The sequence below is a fragment of the Lepisosteus oculatus genome, chromosome 6, assembly GCF_040954835.1.
Source record: "Lepisosteus oculatus isolate fLepOcu1 chromosome 6, fLepOcu1.hap2, whole genome shotgun sequence".
In the NCBI taxonomy this organism is placed as follows: domain Eukaryota; kingdom Metazoa; phylum Chordata; class Actinopteri; order Semionotiformes; family Lepisosteidae; genus Lepisosteus; species Lepisosteus oculatus.
The window spans coordinates 53455460-53475478 of NC_090701.1; the positions used below are offsets into that span (position 1 = coordinate 53455460).

Here is a 20019-nt window from a genome sequence, read left to right on the forward strand (position 1 = left end):
TATAGGATATTTGGAAATGCTTTACATAAATAGCTGATAACTGCTTGCATTTTTACTGTTTTAAATTTAAAAGTAAAATTTAATGCATCTCTTTATCGGAAGATAAAAAACATCTTCAGTTTACACCCAGCTGCAATTAAAGAACCCTAACACTGCAATACGTAAACTGAAAAATGCCTTTATCCTTCATTGAGAAATAAAGTGTTCGGAGGACCTTTGGATTAAAAATTAAGAATACAATTGTATATGTTTGTATGTGGATAGACTGTTTTTAAAGTAGAGATCCCAATTAAATAGCAGACCTTCTTGTTATAGAGGATTGCTGACATCTGAATATTTTAACAATTTTTGAGAAAAAAGATTTCTGAAAAAATGTGCTTTTGTAAAGCTGTATAGATCAATTTTGAACAAGTTACATATTTTCAAATGTGTCAGTCTCAAGACAGACATCTTGAGGCATCCTACTGATGCTCGCTGAAAGTAGAGAACGCAGCCTTCAATCACTGGCAAAAAGCAGACAATTTCTGTCCTCAGGCAGGAGGAGAATGTCTTTTATTTTGAGTTTCATCGTTAATTGCAAAACAGAATGACACACATTGTCCAGAATCCATTTTTAATAGCACTACTGGTACCAGTACTACCACGAAGTACTGTAGTTCACCTAGGATCAGGGCTGAGGTAAGTAATCCCTTGGAATCATATCATCAAACATATAAAGACACTTCTTTTATTTTATTTTGTGAAATTGGCTCAGGTGTGCTGGAGCATGGTTCTTCTGCTTCTGATCACAGGAAAATATTTTTATATTGGAATGTCGTAATATTTTCCCCATGATCAGAAAGATGGGTTTTAACATACAGTAGTGTCACACACATAGTAAAATAATAAAATCTCAGAAAATAAGGGGCTACATATGACATATCAGATAGATGAGTCCTAAAATGCATTTTATGTTGTTCCAGAGACCAATGTATCAAAAATAGTGAATCATTATAAAGACAATATTATAAGATCATAATGAATAAGTAACAGAAAAATCTGCTTATTTAGAAAACACTATCTACTATATTCATCTTATTTGGTACTTAAGAGTATTTAAATGGATGGAGTGCTACCAAAAATTAAATTACAAGCTAAACAATTGTATTTTTTATTATTTATTATAAATGATTATTGAGATTATTTATTATATTTTTAATGTGCTTCTGTATTTATCAGATTTGCTTGAGGGGCTATCATAGAAGTGATAGCATATGCCTGTTATCTTCTGTTCATTTTAATGTCTCAGGTCTAGTGGGTCATCATTTAACACAATAACTACAGGACTCCTTGTGAGATAGTGTCTTGCTACAAGATGATTTTCTCATTTTGTAAAAAGCTTTATATGTGGCTAAATCACAACTGCTAGCATTTTTAACAGAACCTAACGTATGAACCCGTGTCCCCGTATGAACTTTATAAACCTATACATGACATAATACCATTTCAATTTATATTCATTTAAAAACAGTGGAAATCCTAGTCCTGGCAAACCTGCTGTTTCCGTATTATAATAATGGACCTCCGCTTTCTGATATTCAGCCCAGATCAGGAAGCTCTGGAGCTGCACGCATTTTATGATTTGAAGAAAGTGACAAAGAGCTGCTCAAGGACTGTTGAATCTTAAAACAAGTGTCAGAACACTTGCAGACAAAGAAGCCTACGAGCAACACTCCGCGCTAATCTGAGCAAAGTGATGTAATTAATCCAAAGTAAAAAAAAAAACTGTTTATCCAGCAGATAAATCTAAATTAAGTGTCTCAAAAAACCCACCAAATTAACAAGCATACTGTACATTAAGGAAAAGTAACATAAAAGTTAACTGCAATTAAGGTTAGGTTACTGGACTATAGGAGGACACTTGGAGCACCTAGTCAAAACCCAAAGAACATGCAAACTCCCCATGGAATGCACCCCAGGCTGAAATGGAATCAAGAACTCAAGAGGTGTGAGGCAGCAGAGCTAAAACTCCACCAAGCTATTTTCATACTCTGACATATATTCAAATATTATTTTGACTCAGCCTGAGCGATTTCTTCAGACTTTGTCAGACGAATCCAGCATAGAACAATATGTAAGGAAATTTTTAAACATGGTGGCAGTTTAAGCATTATTTATATATACACACACAGGGAATGGACTGGACCATGTCCTTTTGATGAAGAAACAATCACCAATAACCAGAAGTTACAAATTGCCTAACAGAAGTCCATTTATTAACTTGATTTCACTGTGTTATTAGAAGATTTATTTGGTAAGAACATTATTGGACACAGTCAGAAAGGATTTACAAGGTGCTGATTTATTGGTGCTGGTATCTTTGGATACAAACAAATCCTATGATACAGTATATTTACAATTTCAGAAAGCTTTCAAAGAGGTTCTAGATATAAGGTTAACTGTAAAATGTAAGTCTTTGGAAAACCATGGTAATACATATGCACAGATTAAGAACAGAAATTGTAGCAGGGAGAGAACTCAAACTGCGCTTTGTTTAATAGTGGTATACTACAACCCCTATTTAGGTCAAGTGCTCCTTCCAATTTATATCAACGATCTGGTACAGTGAAGTAAATCAAATCTTTACGAGACAAACCATGTGGATTGGCAAACTCCGGAAGAGAAGCAAAGGAGTCAAAAAAATTAGACATCATCTACTGAGAATGAGTAGAATTGATAGAGTAGATATTTGGCAAATAATTTGATGTACAGTAGACCAGTGCTGACTGTTAGATGCAAATAGTAAGAATGATTTTGAAGGATTTTGAAGACGCAACTTAAACTCCAGCTCATTTGGTAAAGCCAAATCAAGGGTTTCAATCGGCTGAGAAGCCGGGTGTTGTCTTTTACAGCATGCCTGGGTAGCTTGTTCCACACCCCCACACCCCATTGTGTAAAGAAAGGTTTACGTTATCGTGTTTAAAATGCACTGCAACACGGTTTCTACTTGTGACCTCTGGTTTCACTGTTGATTCTAAAAAGGTCTATTGGGCTGACTCTGCCAATACCTTTGAGGAATTGGAATAAATTCTATCAGGTCCCTTTGCACTTTCCTGTTCAAAACTAAAAAAAAAACAACAGTTTTTTAAGCTGAATGATGCATACCTCTAGTCATGGAAGGCCATAGTGTTGGTGGGTTTCTGTTACACATGTACTCTTAATGACTTAACAGAGAGGATCATTAGTTTATCTGGACCAATTTAACACTTTACAAAAGTAAAACTTCAGCTGTGAAGAATTTAAAGTATTAGAAATAACTAGAAATCCTGCTGGATACTGTCCCCTGAGGATGGGAACTGTGCACCTGCTGTATGTTTTGACCTGTCCCTATATGACATTTCTTTGAAGTGAGGAATGTGTCTGTCTGTGAAAATATCTTGTTTTTGTACTGCGGTGATCTAACTTGTACATATTCTAAATGTGGTCTTTCTTGTGAAATTCTAAAACAATTTTTTACTTAATTTAAATTCTACAGCTTTAATTAGGCTATATATCCTAACGATCGATTTGCCTTGCTGACTAGAAGATGAAAACGTTGTGTTTATGTTAAAGTCTTCCGACTCAACCCTCCTGAAACACAGCAAGCTTAGAAGCCTCACATCCGGGTGCAGAAGGCAGGCTTTCATTGAATGCCATGACTCTGCCCTCAGGAGCAGTTACTGAACGCTTCACCAAACCTGATTTGCTGAATTAACTTGGGTTTAAGAGGCTGCCAGGCAGCGCATTTTCTCTTTGCTTGTGTGGTCGTTATGAAACACATAATCACAATTAAGTGTGGAAATCCAAATCATGTAAATTGGAAATTACCATTATTGCCGTTTTGACACAAATGTGCCATATAAACAATCTTGCATCTGCAGGCATGTTACACTTCATGTTTACCTTAAAAAAGGAAAATATTTTTAACTTGTTTTTGTAAAGCATTTGTCTCTCTAGGAAAAAAGGACCCATTGCAGATTTAACCTTTAATTTAAAAGTTCCATTACATCTTTCAGCTAGCCCTATTTCTTTTTACTCAGTGTTGCAGATTAACTAATTTTTATCAGTTTTTATCAGAACAGCGAAATGCTGGAATTATTATAGTAACAAAAATTTCCAGCTTCTTTCTATCTTTTAATCCAAACATAAATCCTGTCGTCTTTTACAGAGATTGTCTACGGCTCTTCAGCGAGTGACTCTACAGTTTTAAGTAAACGTTTTCTTTGCTTACAGCTACTCAGCTGATGTGGAAAACCAGAGTATGGCTGTTAAGATGACTAGAGCAGTCACCATGGCAACCTTCTACCACTAACTATACAGGGGGAAGGGCAGGCAGTTCAACACTATCTGGCCAGCGTAGCAGATCAAACCACTATCCACAATGAAGCAGGAGATCTTTAGTGCAGGAGTGCTGTGTGCGGAACACCAGTGACACCCACAATGCCCCTCCTTAGGAGGACACACAATCCTTGGCAAAATGAAATGGACTTTTACTTAAATATGTAACGACATGCCCGGCTTCGGCTTTTGAACCTGGTACAAAAGGAATACATCCGCTGGCCAGAGACCGAGTCCTTTCAGCCCCCTTTTCAGTATGTTTGCTGTGTGCTGCTGAAAATGTTAGCAGTGAGTTGTCCACTTGTACTTCTACAAAATACCAGGTACCTGCACCACTTTCAAGTAAAAATCACAAACTTAGCAGCTCGGAAGGCAGCTGATGTTCACTTGTCCTGCGGGGTCCTCTCAGCAGGACTTGCTGTCGAGTAACTGTGAAAGACACCTGCAATATGCCACACGAGAACAAAAAACACAAACTCCATTCCTGGCGTAGCAGTTCACAGATATGCCTTTTCCAGCAGTGAGGGATGTTGAATTGTTTCTTTACACTGGCCCAAACATGACATTTATACCCAGTAACAGGACATTATATTTTTATTTATATTACAGCGTCCCAGTTTGCAAATCGAACCTCACAGTGCCTTATTCCTTTCTTTCTTTCTTACCAAAAACCCAAACACATATTGAAAATCTACCTCTACATACATTTATTCTGTTGATGCATATTTTTGCACATAACCTGTTACCTTTTTGTTGTTTTGCACATTGCCTGTTGTTGTTTTTTGCACATCGTCTGTTGTTGTTTTTTGCACACTGCCTGTTGTCTCTGTCTTTCTTTTGCTACACAATTGTATTGTTGTTGTTGTTGTTGTTTTTTTCTCTTTGTACTACTTTGTCCGAGAGCTAGCTAAATAGCATTTCGTTACACCATATACCATGTATATGAGTGTAATGACAATAAACTTGAAACTTGAACTTGAATCCGAAAACTCGGTTTGCACATCCTAGAGACGACTTCACAAAGGGAACACGAGATCGCACCACACATGTCACACTGTTGTGATGCAAGATGCAATAAAAATCCCCACCAAAGCACATCGACAATACATCGCGCTATTTTGAAACTAACAAGAAACAGCCGAGAGCAATGCTGTAACAACTCCTACGAAAAACCTGTGCTGCTTCTTGTATAAATTATTCTAATTATTAGCTTTTAACAGAAATTGACCTTACCTTGTACCTGTTGGAGATAAATTTAACAGAGATGTTAAATTTAGCAGACTTTGACAATTAAGAAAGTTAGGCAGTAGGCCCATTAAATCCCAACCGCATGTAACCAATTATAACAGTGTTTCAATAAATAATTTCAGATTCAATGAGTACTTCGAACAGAACAGGTCAAAGGCACTAAATGCAAACAGTAAGGAGAGATTACATTTCTTAAGTAAACCCAGAAGGTTAAATAAAAGTCAGGATCACCTTTGGACACCTCAAAAGGAAGGAATAAATAAAATATATTATGGCCATGAGTGAGAGTCTTTGATGACTAACACTTCCTGCAAAAGGTGGAAGTCTGCAATTGTCCAGTCGCTAATCTTTTGAGAGCAGAAGTGAGATGGAAGAGCAGGAAGTGTCCCATGTCCGAACAATGCAGCTGGCTTCTCAGAGGTATGCATTTACCAGGGCTTTTAAAAGCAAAGATAATCAGTGTAATCCATCAGATGTTTTTACATTATGAGATTAAAAAGAACCAACATTGCATAATTAAATTCCTAAATGAAAAAAAAAATGCATTTAAATGGCTCGGCATGAATTAAATACAACCACAAATGCAAAATACATGTACATGTAATACATATTTTTCTGCATTTATGAAAAATAGGCCCTACACTAAAGTCTTCAAAGTGCAAGTCAAATCTAAAACCACTGTCTGATAGGAACACACAAAGTAAGTGTAAATTGTAGTTATTAAAGATTGATTCATCGTTTTCGCCTACTTCTGTAAATTAATCTTTATCACGAATAGTCAAACACTGTCATGCTTGAGGCAGAATTCAGAACTTGTGGTTTGAAGTGATTTATTAGTAATCCCTAGGATCCACATAAAAGCAACTGTGTATGCACTGATTTTTATCTGAAGATGCTTCTGTTTAAATTTAATATTGGTGATAAATGCAAAGCTATAGAATTCATTGTAATCATACACAGAGATCTGACATATTCCATGGAGCGCCCTCCTCCCCATGTCCTGTCCCAGAAAGGAAATTGTGGAATTGTCTGGTTTTCCTGTGGTATTCCATACTGAACTTCTGAATGATCATCTGCATAAGGTTCTGCAGGACGATAAAAGGTCAAAACTATTAATACAGCTGTATAATAATAGCAGCTGTATTTTTTAAAGAACAGCACTGTACTGGCCTAGCAGTTGGAGCCTTGTCTGTGTATTTGGGAGATCTCATGTGGGGCAGAAAAGGTCACAAAATGAAACAAGGCTGGATGGCCCATCTTGAAAATAACAGCAGGAATGGGAACTAGCTTACAGTAAAGTATGTGAAAATGCATATGAACTGAGAACAGAAGCCCCAACTTTACACACGGAGTTGTAAGAAAGTGGATCAAGCTACCCAGCCATGTTGTTGAAGCCGATACCCTGGTGCCTTTCAAGAAAGGGCCGAATGAGGTCCTCCAGTCAGGACAGGAGGCTCTTCTTTACACAAACAGTGGTGGAAGTGTGGGACAAGCTACCCAGCCATGTTGTTGAAGCCGATACCCTGGATTCATCTGGAAACATCTGGATGAGATCCTTGGATCTATTAGCCATTAACTACAAAAAAGGGCAAGACGGGTCGAATGGCTCTCAGTTGGTGACCTGTTTGATGTCCTGTTGTCTAAGAGTGCTGCTTCTGTGTGGTCAGCAGCTTCCACGCTATGAGCATGCTCGTGCCTCAGCTGTGAGCTACTTTTACTGGAAGGAGTGGCACCATTGCGATCACCCTAGCAGCACCACTCAGTCTATCCAAGGTCACTGTCTATTTAAGTCTGAGTAAATCATGCAACAATGACTGAAGTTAAAGCAAACAAATGTCAACACCTTCCCAGCAATACAATACCACAACAACGTATCACTTATTTTGCCCAAGTTGCAACTAACAACATCCTCCCATCTTCAATAATCACTTAGTCCAATGAATGAAAAATGAGTGTGAAAACAATTCTAAATAGTGTGCATCTTTAATTTTACCTTTCATTCCTGTTATTACCGCATTTTCCTGGAGTTCATATTAAATCATTTATTCGGTATGAAATAATCCTCTTCTTGGCCGGGAAGAGAAAACCCCTAAACGGCAGCAAATCGATGAGAACAGATACACCTGAAGAAGGCTCCACGGCCGAAACGTTGTGTTCTCTTTCTTCTTTTTTTCAGCATGGAATAAACCTATTACTTGTCCACATGTTGAGATGGATGCCTTGGATATTAATCTTTTCCTTTGAGAAGGTCCACGTGTCTATATTCTCCTCAATTTGACTAGAAAAGTGGTTGAGGAGTAAGGAGGCTGCTTCACTAAACTACACCCTACCAGCTGTAAAATCCAAGAACAACGTAATTCCAGGTTTAAAACAGAGTGCTGGCGTATGTCTGGAATCACGGAATGGTATTAATGAATGAATGACTGATCATCAATGATGATGAAATTGAATTATTTCCACGATTTAAGGAAATGACCAGGCTGAGACATTGAAACTCTAATTCCAACACAATGTAAACATGCTTTCAAACATTATTGGTACTGCATTAGCAAATTAATTGACTGTTAAGTTGTTGCATTCTTTAAATTGGGAACATTTAAAATTATTCTTAATACATTATTTATTAATTATTGACAACTAATCAAGTAAAATGATTTCCATCTTATTCTGATGTAAACTACAGAACATTATAAGAACTAAAATAAATGAGAAAAGTCTATTTTTTCACTTGGTAAGCAACAGCATTCTGATTATTAAAAAATGTACAGTATAATCAAATACTTCTACACAATAAAGCAAGCTTTGGTGACAGGAAATAACAACAAGCATATCAGTATGCTATTTCAGTGAATCAAACACTGAAATAGCATACTTTTGAGACTGGAAGATAAATTTACTTCAGGAGCACGTTTTATTGCCCAATAGCAATTCTGACTCATTATCTTTAAATCCTCAATGCTTGGTTTCGTGGGTATAAAATGCAATGTCAATTTCTTACAAATTCTAGTTACATAACTGCAAAACAGACAGAAGAATAAGTAAATAGAGATAATTACACATGTAGTAAGGCTAATGCACTGGAGTATAATTTGTGATGAAATAATTTAGGATTAAACATCAATTGTGGGTCTCTGGAGATAGATGTGTTTGAGGTTTCAGAAAATTATTATAACCGCAATCTAATACTAAAATACTAGTAATAGGATTTGAAATGTACTCCTCTTACAAGGCATTTAATTAATGAGGCTAAAATGAGCTTATAGAGCTTTGTAATGTTGGTTCAGGGGTCTGCAGACATTACTAGATTTTGGAGAGATGAGGAAATTTGGGGAGTGAACAGAAAAAGGTAATAAACTGCTGGATAACATGCAAATAATGCATTGTACTGTAAGAGGAAAAAAGGTACAGTTAGGTGATCCATCTGTATAGGTCCGTGTATCCATTATAAAAACTGAACATGAAAGAAAAGGTGGAAGTCTTAAGGTTTTATCTTAAACCTGTTTGGATCAGATTACTTTTGTGCATTCTCAATGAATGGCTTTTAAACTAAATTAAGAATCCTTCATAAACTCACAGATTCCATAACGGAAAGCTGAAGATTGAAATGATATTTGCAAAACTGGAGCAATACCATCAAATACAAGTTTCACAGGAAATGGTTAAAAAACAGTATATTCTTTTGACCACACTTAACTTGAGAGGGTTAACTTAAGCTTCAAACTTTAACAGACTTATAAAGACTTCTTTTTTCAACTTTTTAAAATATTACTGAAATAGTGTGAATGATTTCTCCAAGAAGAATCGGTCTTGACAGACCATCCTCATTTTTAATTGAATCCTGGTCTGTCATTATTGTAAAGCATTCGCCAGACAATGCAGGGACAGCTTTATCTTCTCAGTCATTATTTTGGAAAAGTTCCACCCCCTGGCAGTTGCCCATGTGTAGAGATCGAGCCATAAAAACTCATAATAACTAAGGTTCATGATTTTTACTAAAAGCAAAGATTTAGACGCACATCCATTACATTTTCCAAAGTGCACAGCCAAACAGTTCACAATGGTGGGAGTGTGGAACAAGCTGCCCAGCATGTTGCTGAAGCTGACACCCTTGCCTCTTTCAAGAAACAGCTGGATGAGATCAATGAACTACCCAACAGGCTAAATGGGCCAAATACTTTCCTCTCCTCTCATTTGTAACCTTTCTTATGTCCGAATGCAGGGGCAAAATGGGATATTTAAACACATATACCGAACTAAAAAAAAGTAAAATGATATTCCATTTATTGTGGGCCTGTCCATAAGCCCTAATGAACACTCGTTCATCTCATTCAGATCCAACGCTTCTCTCCAGTTCCATGTTTTGTTTTGAAAGGGCCGTGCATACCACTTCATTGTGTGATACCTCTTCTGTCAATATTATGAAGAGACATGAGTGTAAGGCCACAGCACCACAAAACAAACGCAGAGCTCCAGGTGGGGACATCCCACAGAGTGATGGAAGAGGACTAGTGGTGGACACAAAGATGGAGATAAAAAGATATCTTGACTGTTCTTGAAAATAAAGTAAAGCTTGTAAGGCATGAGATGTTAGAAAAATTTGAAAGCAACCTGTTTTTAAAGGGATTGTTTTTTAAATAAGTCTAATATTACATTCAGTATTGCCTTAATTTCCCCCCCACCAATTCCTTTTCTCTTAAAAACAAGAACTCCAGAGGAAATGTCTTAAGGCGTACATTTGTCACAGACAAAACAGTGGTATCTTTTGAGTCAAACACTAGATGACACCCTACTGTCTGTTTGATCTCCAGTCTTGTTCAAAGGGTCACCCTCTTTTCCCCTTGATGCTTCTCAGAAGCATTTGGAGGTCAATGGATAAGTGACCTGAGCTTGGCTATTTGTGCTGCTTGCTCTCTACAGAGATGGAGAAAATATTATCCTCTAAAGCAGCTTATAACATGCAATGTTTAGACATAACAGCAGGTAAGTGAAATCCATTCTTCCAGCAGTTAATTCTGCTGGTAAGAAATGCGATTGAGATAGATATTATCAAACCTATCAGAAACATGAAGCTGGGATTCAAGTCTACAAAGCGTTACTATTGTAGCACAACCTTCACACTCATGCCAATTCTTGATGATGGTTTTGGAATGGGTGTATGGGATCACTGCCTATTTGCAGACTAAAGATAAAACTGTAATAGTTAACCAAATGGAAGCCTTACAATAGAGAATATGACCCGGACTAAGTCACTATCACTGACATCATGCTTGACAGACTCATCTTCCATCATAGTTTCCAGACATAATTGTTGCTGCCAGTGCATCTCGACCCTGAGCAAATGTATTGCCGTTCTCTGTCTGAGAAGAGAGGCTTCTCATTTGCACTATAATGTGGAGCGTTATACTGTACTTAAAGGAGTAACAAAAATACACAAAAGGGAGAGATTAGGGAAATTGCTATTTTTCCATTAGTCACAACTGAATGTAGGCATTAGGCCAGCAAATAAAATACAGTATCTGCAGCTAGAACCTCCCTAGAAACCATCCATCTATTATCAGTAAGCTGCTTATCCTGGAAAGGGTCATACTTTGAAGCACAAAGCACAGGCGGGACAGAGAGCACATGACTGCTCTCGCCGTGGAAAGGAATAATTTAGAATACCTAATCCAATCTAGCCAGCATGCCTTTGGGAGGTGAGAGGAGGTGGGAGCGCCCACAGAGAGACCATGCAGACTCCTTACAGACAGGTACCTGAGTCCTGAATCAAACCCCGGGCCCTTGAGCAGTGCTAACAACCCAGACACCTTTCTTTGAGGAACAGATAAGAGGAAATTCCAAATTAGACCCAGGGAAACGGCAGAGAACTCGTTGCTGGGGGTCCCTACAGGCCTGCTGGTTTCTGTTTCAAATACCAAATGAAGTACAGTCTCTATGTTTAAAAGCTGAAAACAAAGAAAATAAATAAATAATATTATTAGGTTAATTAATGGTCCAACTATATACAGGTTACGCTCAACTACAACAAACATCATCAGTTGTGTAGATTTCCAGGCACTAGATTGAGAATCAATGTCTTAAATGATCCATCCTGTACGACTTTACCTATTAAACCTTTACAATAAAATAAATACATACACCAAATTTAGACCCCCTGGTACTTAAATTTCCTTCAGAGTGTTTACAATGCTATATCCTGTATTACGAGCGCAGCAAATTTTCCAAGCCTTCTATATGTTCTGTCTATAGTTTTTGTTTGATGTACTTGTTTACTTAATTCATTATTTTACACAAATTTGTTTAGAAGATAGAAACGCGCATAATAAAAAATAAAAAACAGACAAATTCTGAATTTACAGAAAGATAGCATTCTAAATCTGAACTACATGCCAAAGCAACTCAAAGAAATCAGAAATAAATAAATTATTCACAGCTGTTCGGTACTGTTGACAGTATAAATATAAAATGGTAGAATAGTTTTGTCTAATTTTCCTGGAACTCAGATGGCACTAAATAAGTCAAAGTCTGGCAAAATATAATCAAAAGAGTTTAATGGAGATATTATCAATTAATTCAAAAGATGAATGCTTAAGATAAAACAAGGTTGGAAGAGAGAGATAAAAAGAGAGTGCAGAGGAGTTTAAGGTTCATCTGAAATATATACTAGAATAGCTGACAGAGAGACAGAAAAGAAAACTGCATTAGAAGCAGAACATCATGTTTTTCCAGTACTAAAACAGCGAAAGAACAGTAAAAGCAGAAGTAGTTTAGGAGATATCTGGGGATTAATAATAGAAGACAAAACTCCATGGATATACAAATTATGTATTTCACAGAGGTTTTTTTTATAAAGATGTGAATAATTCAAGTCATGTCACAGAACAAGCTCCATCTACGTTGCACATTTTTACTGTAACTGACGATGAAGTTTTATATATGCCAGGGGAACTACAAATCAATAAATCATCAGGCGCTGATAGTAATTTTCCATTCATACTCAAGGACATTCATAGACTGCCACTTAGGATATTGCAACTCTCAGTACCATGGGAGCTGTTCCTAGACTGGAGAACAGGAGATGTGACACTAATTTATGAAAAGAGGGAGAGAACTGGAATAGGAAACTATAACCATATAATTTGTACTTGTTACAGGTGAACTTTTAGAAATGATAGCTATGATTAAATTAGAATAATACCTAATATTACACAATGAAAATGATGGCATTTTAAGATAAAGCTATCAAGGAATTAGAAAGAAAGGGTCCCATTTATCTAATGAGCTAGAATTTGTCTACCAAGCGAAATGGATGGCACATAAAACTAAAATATACCATACTGTATATTTAGACTTGCAGAAAACTTTGGTGACTTGCAGAAACCTGGTTCTCAAAAGCTATAAGAATCAAAGGAAATGTGTGCATATGGAAAGAAAAATAGTTAATGGATACAAAGCAGCCCTGCTGTAAGCACTGGTGTACTGCAGGGATCCATTCAGACACATCCCGAATATTTAGATTCTGGTGTATTTAGCAAATAAGATCAATTTGTAGATGCAGTAAAAGCAGGTGGCGTTGCAAATGCAGAAACAGGGAATTATAGAGACTTAGACAAAATTATGAAGTGACAGACACATGGTGGGAGAAATCTAATATTGATCAGGATAAAAGCATCCACACAGCTAGTATAAAGTGTATGGGAGGTGTGGAGCTGTGTGGATGTAGAGGTGAAAAGGTGTAGAGGTGTAGAGGTGAAAAGGATACCACTCAAGACCAGGTGGGGAAGCAAACAAAAAACTCTCCTAATACTTGGGTAGTATATCTCTAATAGTATCCTAGTAAATACTAATAGTATATCTCCTAATACTTGCTAAAGGTGGGGAATTTACTGTATATCCAAAGTTATGCTTAGGCTTGCAATGCTCTAGCAATACCTTAGAATACTGGTCAGTTTTGGTCTCCATACCACAAAATGTGTATTAAAACCATGGAAAGAGATGAAAGAAGAGCAAGAAGAATGATCCTCCTGGTCTCGGGAGACTGTTGTACAGTATATGGACAGGCTAATGGCGATAAATCTCTTCCGTCTAGAACAAAGGAGATTAACAGGAGATCTGATTCAAGGATTTAAGATCCAAAGGGGTAAAGACGAACTCTGGGACTGTTGCACTCTTGGCAGCGAAAACAGAGGCACGGGATCGCGGGGAAAGAGACAGAAAAAATGAATTCATTTCGGATAGAAAACGGGAAACACTTCATTACACAAAGAGTTGTGTGTAAATGGAATAGGCTTCCCAGCCAGGTGGTTGAGGCAGAAGCTCAGGCTTTGCATATTCAATACACTGAACTGCTTATGGCTTTTAAAGTAAAGATTTAGACATAATGCAGTAACTTCTGTTATACTGAAGTGGGACATTCGAAGAAACTTGGCTGAACAGTGGGATAAAAAAAATCTTACAGTACCATTAATCCTTCTGCTCCACCTGCCCTCATCCAGATGGCAATTTTCAAAACTTTCATCTCCTGTGGAAAATTTCGCTGGGGATGTTTCTCCCAAAACAGAACAACGCACATAAGGGAGAATGAAATGAACAGATAATGGTGACAGCATTCCCAAATATTTCACTTCAAAGAATCACCGTGTTTTTTGCAGAGGGTGTGAATACTACTGTGTGGGATTGCGCACGTCCCTTAAAAAGAGTTTGCGAGTCTATCAATGGATTTGATATAACGACAACAAGAGCTGGATTCATTGCACACTGAAGTGGTTAGACAGTCATGCAAGCCCAGGACACACTGGCATCTGTTTTATGTCTTGAATCAAGGGCTTTAGAGACCAAGTACTCCTAAAAAGCCCACTTAACCCACACCTGAAATGGGTAGCTTTTCACATGTGTGTGGAATTAAATTCCGATGGAAGTCAGCAGCATAACAAGCGATAAACACACATTTGAATGGACGAGCAGATGATAGCACAGCAAACATGGGCTACTGTATCAGCTGTTGGTGGTCTATATTCCTGTCAAATGCTGATAAGCCAACTTGGGCTTTGCCTTATTTAGTCAGAGTACAGTGCTGACACACCACAGCAGAGCTGCACGTGCGACTGCTACTCTCAAGCAAGGGGCAACTTTCTCATTCTGAGCCGCCCTCTCAGAACCGGCCAGGCTGAGCTCCATGCAGCCAGCCTTCTCCAGAACGGCTCCCCTGTGCCGACGAGGGAGGAAATTCTGCACCAAGGAAAAGCGAAGCTTTAGAAATGAACAACATGGAAAAGTGAAAAAAAAATGTCTTTGGTGTTTAAGGAAAAAATAGAGGTCTGTTAATTTGGAAATTCCATAAGAGGTGTGCACTGTGTGCTTAGATTGAAATTTCTAAGGTTTAGAATACAAATGCTGAGAAATATGTAGACTTTCAATATGCCAGAGGAACATCTCTAAAAACTGAAACTGCACAACATACAGTATCATGTCAGTTTAAGATGAAACACAATACCTACACTGATATTAAAGTAAGTCTATTTTAAGTCATACAAGAACAACTAATATTAGGGAAACATCAATTTACAAGAATGATTTGTGTGCAGTGACCAAAATAAATCTGTATGTTTTTACTCTGCATTGACCACTTGGCCTTGTCACCGTCCTGGGGATACTATTAATATAGTCATAGTGTGTCCTAGATGAATTAAACCATCTCAATCTCTTTACACGTCCACAAAAATTTACAGGGAAGCTTGCTTAAGAAATCATATACGATATACAATCTGGAGGTTAAATCTGGAGTTTAGAAAGGTTAAATCCACATAGATCATTCCGTTGAGCTCTAGTATGAAAGTTGGGGTACTCCTAATGTAGAGAAGATTAACCACAAACAGCTGGTCGCTGGGAGCTGCCAGTTATTCATACTTTATATTTTCAACACGTGTATCATAACTTAACACAAATAACTTAAAACAATTAAAGTTTAATTTCATATGCTCAGCTTTGCAGGCAACACTATATCAAAGGAGGAATCCATTTAGGATATATTTCAAAGTTTTTGTCTCATTTATCCATCTTTGTGACTACACACACACCAATATCCCCAGTGTAATAGCCAGCGAGTGATATACTGCTCCCATTTCCACATTTCTTATTTGATGGAATGTATTTATGCAGGCAGAGTTTTCACAAGTTTCAATAACAGCACATTTAGCTCCTGCACACTCTTGCTAAATTTAAGCAGTGCATGTTCAGCAGGAGTTATTTTCTTAGCATTCAGGGGCAATAACATATCGAACAGATGTCATGTCAGTCCCCATGCTAATTTCTAACCAGCTTATGCAACTCGGCATGTAACTTTTTTTCACGCAATACAATTTATAATGATAAAGAAAGTGTTTTTCAAATCTGTTATCCTTTTACGTAATAATGTTTAACGTTTTACAGAAGATCAGTAAATCCAGGTCTGGCGATGCCTCCAAAAAGTATGAAAATGTATTAAAACATTAATTAAAATAATTATTTTTAAAAGACCACTTTATGACACAGAACTTGATTATTTTTTTATGTTAATGCTTTATGTTATTCATAATACCCTAGTTAAGATTATAGGATGAAGAGGCATTAAGGTACTTACGGCATTACTCTTTTTTTAAATAAGTGTACAACCTAACTCCTGTACATATATAATGACATGCACAAATGATTGCTGTAGACTAGAGATTTTTTTTGTAAGAATCATTCAGTATGTAAAAATCTCCCACATCATCTAAATGTTTTAGTCCTTAGATAAAATAAAATACATAAAACATGCCAGTATTCTATGTTAATGAACACAAATTATATAAACATAGAAAGAGTTGATATAAATTTCATTGAAAAACAAACACGCTTTTCATTGCTTAGCAAAATTCACAAAGGTGGAGAAATTCAATTAATACTTATGCTTAAAAATTATCTTTTTTTTCCACCAGAAATATCTGGATTCCTAATGCATGTCTTAATGATCTAAATCATGATCTAAATAAATAAGATTTCACAGCAGTAAATATATTGAAATTACAGCTGTGTCTACAATTACTATGTGTTTTCTGAAGCTAGATTTTCAGTTTGATAAACTTTTTTTTTACTAGTTGAACAGAGGGCTACAGCACTCCAAGACAGCAATGCTAACTGCTGTGCCACCATGCCACCCCGGTCTACATTATCCCTACATTTTTTTTTATAAATCCAAGGAATACACGATCACCGGCCCTGATGCTGTGAGGAATGAAGAGAATGTTTTCTTCATTGTGCTGAGCTAATTAACTGATCTACAAGCGGTAACACAATCTGTAATATGAAGTTGTTTTAGTAGGATGGTTGCAAAAATATATTTGCAATAGTCTTCGGCACCTCAATCTTCCATTTTTCTTAAGAATACATCAACAATGTGTTGACAGATAATGTTTAATGTAAGATTACATATACTGTCCATCTCATTTGATCATTACTGAATTTATTATTATAATTTTTTTTGTTTAGCAATTTTGCTTTGGCTGTTGATTAGGACTGCGAAAAACTTTTAAATACATTTGTATATATGGTTTACATAAAATATATGTGTATTAGATGGGTTGGGATTTTAACAGTGAACATACCTACAGTGTATTTGTGGTCTAATCTTTCACGGGGTGTTTGTGATTCCCTTCTACACAATCTAGTTCAATTACCTGAACACGTTTCTGCGACAGTGAAAGTGGGCTGGTGTTTATTTAAAAATAAAAAGTCAGTGTGTTTTTTCTCAAATCCTTTAACCTGCACTGGAATACTGGAACCTGCACAATATTTTAAAGATATGATATACTGTATCTAGAACACCAGACCCCTAAAAAAATATTAAGTTCAAAATTCACATGAAAGTCAATCTCACAAAAATTATATTTTGTGTAATATAATAACCTTGAGTAAGGGAACAGCCCTTCATGAATTTCAAATGGAAAACTTGAGAATGAAAAGGCTTTGACATCAGTAACCTTGAATGACCCAAGGGACTAATTTGTGTCAGAATATGTGGCACGTGTATATTTTATTTTATTGAGGAAGGAAAAGGAAAAAAAATCAACATAATACTTAAAGACGGTGAGCAGCGTACTTACTACAGTATATTAAGTCCTCTACAATTTCTTTATGAGTTTTTGATCTCTCATTGGTACAGTCCTTGCTCAAGAGCAGCTACATGCTCTACAAAACATGTTAATGATTAGATGTTCATCATGAACCCGTGCCTCCAGGGCAATAGCTCTTTGGTGAAAGTATAGCCACAGTTACAAAAACTAAATGCTATTTGTTTTTTTTTTCAGGTGAACAGGCCATAGCTGGGTTATTAAATTGTCCGTAACCTGCTTGAAAACACACCTGGAAATCCATTGCTTTCTAGTCCCAAACGTCAACTCTGTCTTCAGTCCTACTGCACTTTCTCCATTCACTGTACAGTAGTTCTGTGAAACTTGTGTCACATGAGTTCAATCAATACAATCATAACGCACCCTCTAACATTATGCAACCTCCAGTAATGCCACAAATGGCTTTTTAGACACAAAGTTGAAACACTGCAAAATACTCTAAAGTTCACTGCACAAATATCTCCAAAAGTTACTGTTTTTCTTTACCACCACTGAATTACCAGCGCCCTTAATATTTGTGTTGCAAGCTGCTGTATATTCTGTTAATAAAACAATTGGCTGACCCTTTTTCTCTGTGCGCATGTCTCCCAGTCATTTTCGAGTCAGCGGGAAAACTCAATTCCCTGCTGTTTGTGATCAAAATAATCTGAGCAACAGACTTTTACAAATTGTTTTGCAAAGTCGCCTCCGACCTAGGTTATTACACTAAGTAATGACAATCCTTTAATGGGGAAGGCTGAGGGCACTGCTTGCACATCAGAATATTGCAAAGCATTATCTCATGACTTTTTGCATGAGGGCTCTGATTATATAAATGTTTTCCAATGTGACCACTCTCAAGTGTCAGACGCAGTAGCTGGAAAGGATCATCCTTGTCGTCTCGCTAATAGCACTCGGATTGCTGTTCAAAACCCAGCAGGTGCGTGAAATGGTGAAGATGGGGATGCTTTTCGAAAGTAATGTTAAAGCAACATCCAAAACATCAATTTGTCTGTGCAAGGAGTACAGCTGTTGTAATTGAATAATTCTTTACTATGTTTCTTTACTACGTAATCTGGTACCCTTTTTTGTATTTGCCAAAGAGAATGAAAAAATAGACAAAACCTTAGGAACAACAACTTTAGCTTTGGATACCTATATTTTCTTACACTTGGAGAAAGGTACATGTTAATAAAAGGCCATTTTCAATAGCTAATGACACCTTAAATTCTTATTTCTGTGTCTTTATTCTTAAATTGGACATTTGTATAAACGACTTATCTGTGTATTTTAAGTCTTTAACATATTTGTTACAGAGGGACTACTGACTAATGTCTGAACACCTCTAGAAATCTGTATAATAGAGGAACGACATGCAGTGATTTGTTTCTTTGTGGTTGAAAGGACAGTAGACCTGTGGCATAAACAAAAAATGTCCGTCTAGCACAGATTCAATGTGTGACACGAAGAAATGTTCACAAACAGACAAAAACTCTGAATCATCAGCGGGCTCTGGTTCATACTTCACAAGTGGAAACTAAAGTGTATGTGGAAGTGCATTTAACCCGGAGAACACAAGGCACGTTTTTACACAAGGGGTTATAGGACTGTGGAACGTGACCCATGCATGTTGTAGAAGCTGATATCCTAGTTTCATTCAAACAGCTGGATACAATTCTCCATCCAGGAAAGGAGGCCTTTCTTTCCACAAAGGGCTGTGGGAGCATGCACTAAGCTGCTGTGACCGTCGCGGTTCCACACGGGCTCCTGCCCCGCCGGTTCATCCCGCAACACCTGGGCGCAAACCCGGGTCTCCGGTTTAACGCAACAGGGAACCAGCCAAGTGAGCTAAAGGAGACCTCCCCCAGCCCAGGCGGCTGAGGTCCCCGCTACGCGCAGGGAAGGTCGATGACGGCACCGTGCCCCAACGAGCTCCGCTACACCCTCCCCTGCTGACTTCACCTCGGCGAAGGACATTCTCAATTGGGTCACGGCACCAATGGGACTGTCCCGGTTCCGTGTGAAGCTCGTGCCCCTGCCGCTCCACCCCGCCGGTTTGTCCCACAACACCTGGGTGCGAACCTGGGTCTCCGGTGTAACAGGGAACCAGCCGAGTGAGCTAAAGGAGACCTCCCTCGGCCCAGGCAGCTGAGGTCCCTGCTATGTGCAGAGAGGGCGGTGATGTCACCGTGCCCAAACTAGCTCCGCTACACTGCCAAACATTTGTTGAAGTTGATACCCTAGTAAAGAAGAAACGTCAGGATGATTTCTTCAGATAAATTCGCTAGTAAGT

At 37.5% G+C, this 20019-nt stretch overlaps 1 protein-coding gene across 3 annotated transcripts in view; it reads right to left on the reverse strand.

Moving 5' to 3' along the window:
- The window catches only part of jph1a (junctophilin 1a), a 59926-nt gene that overhangs the window by 32879 nt on the left and 7028 nt on the right, over positions 1-20019 (reverse strand). The gene's annotated exons all lie outside the window — the stretch shown is intronic.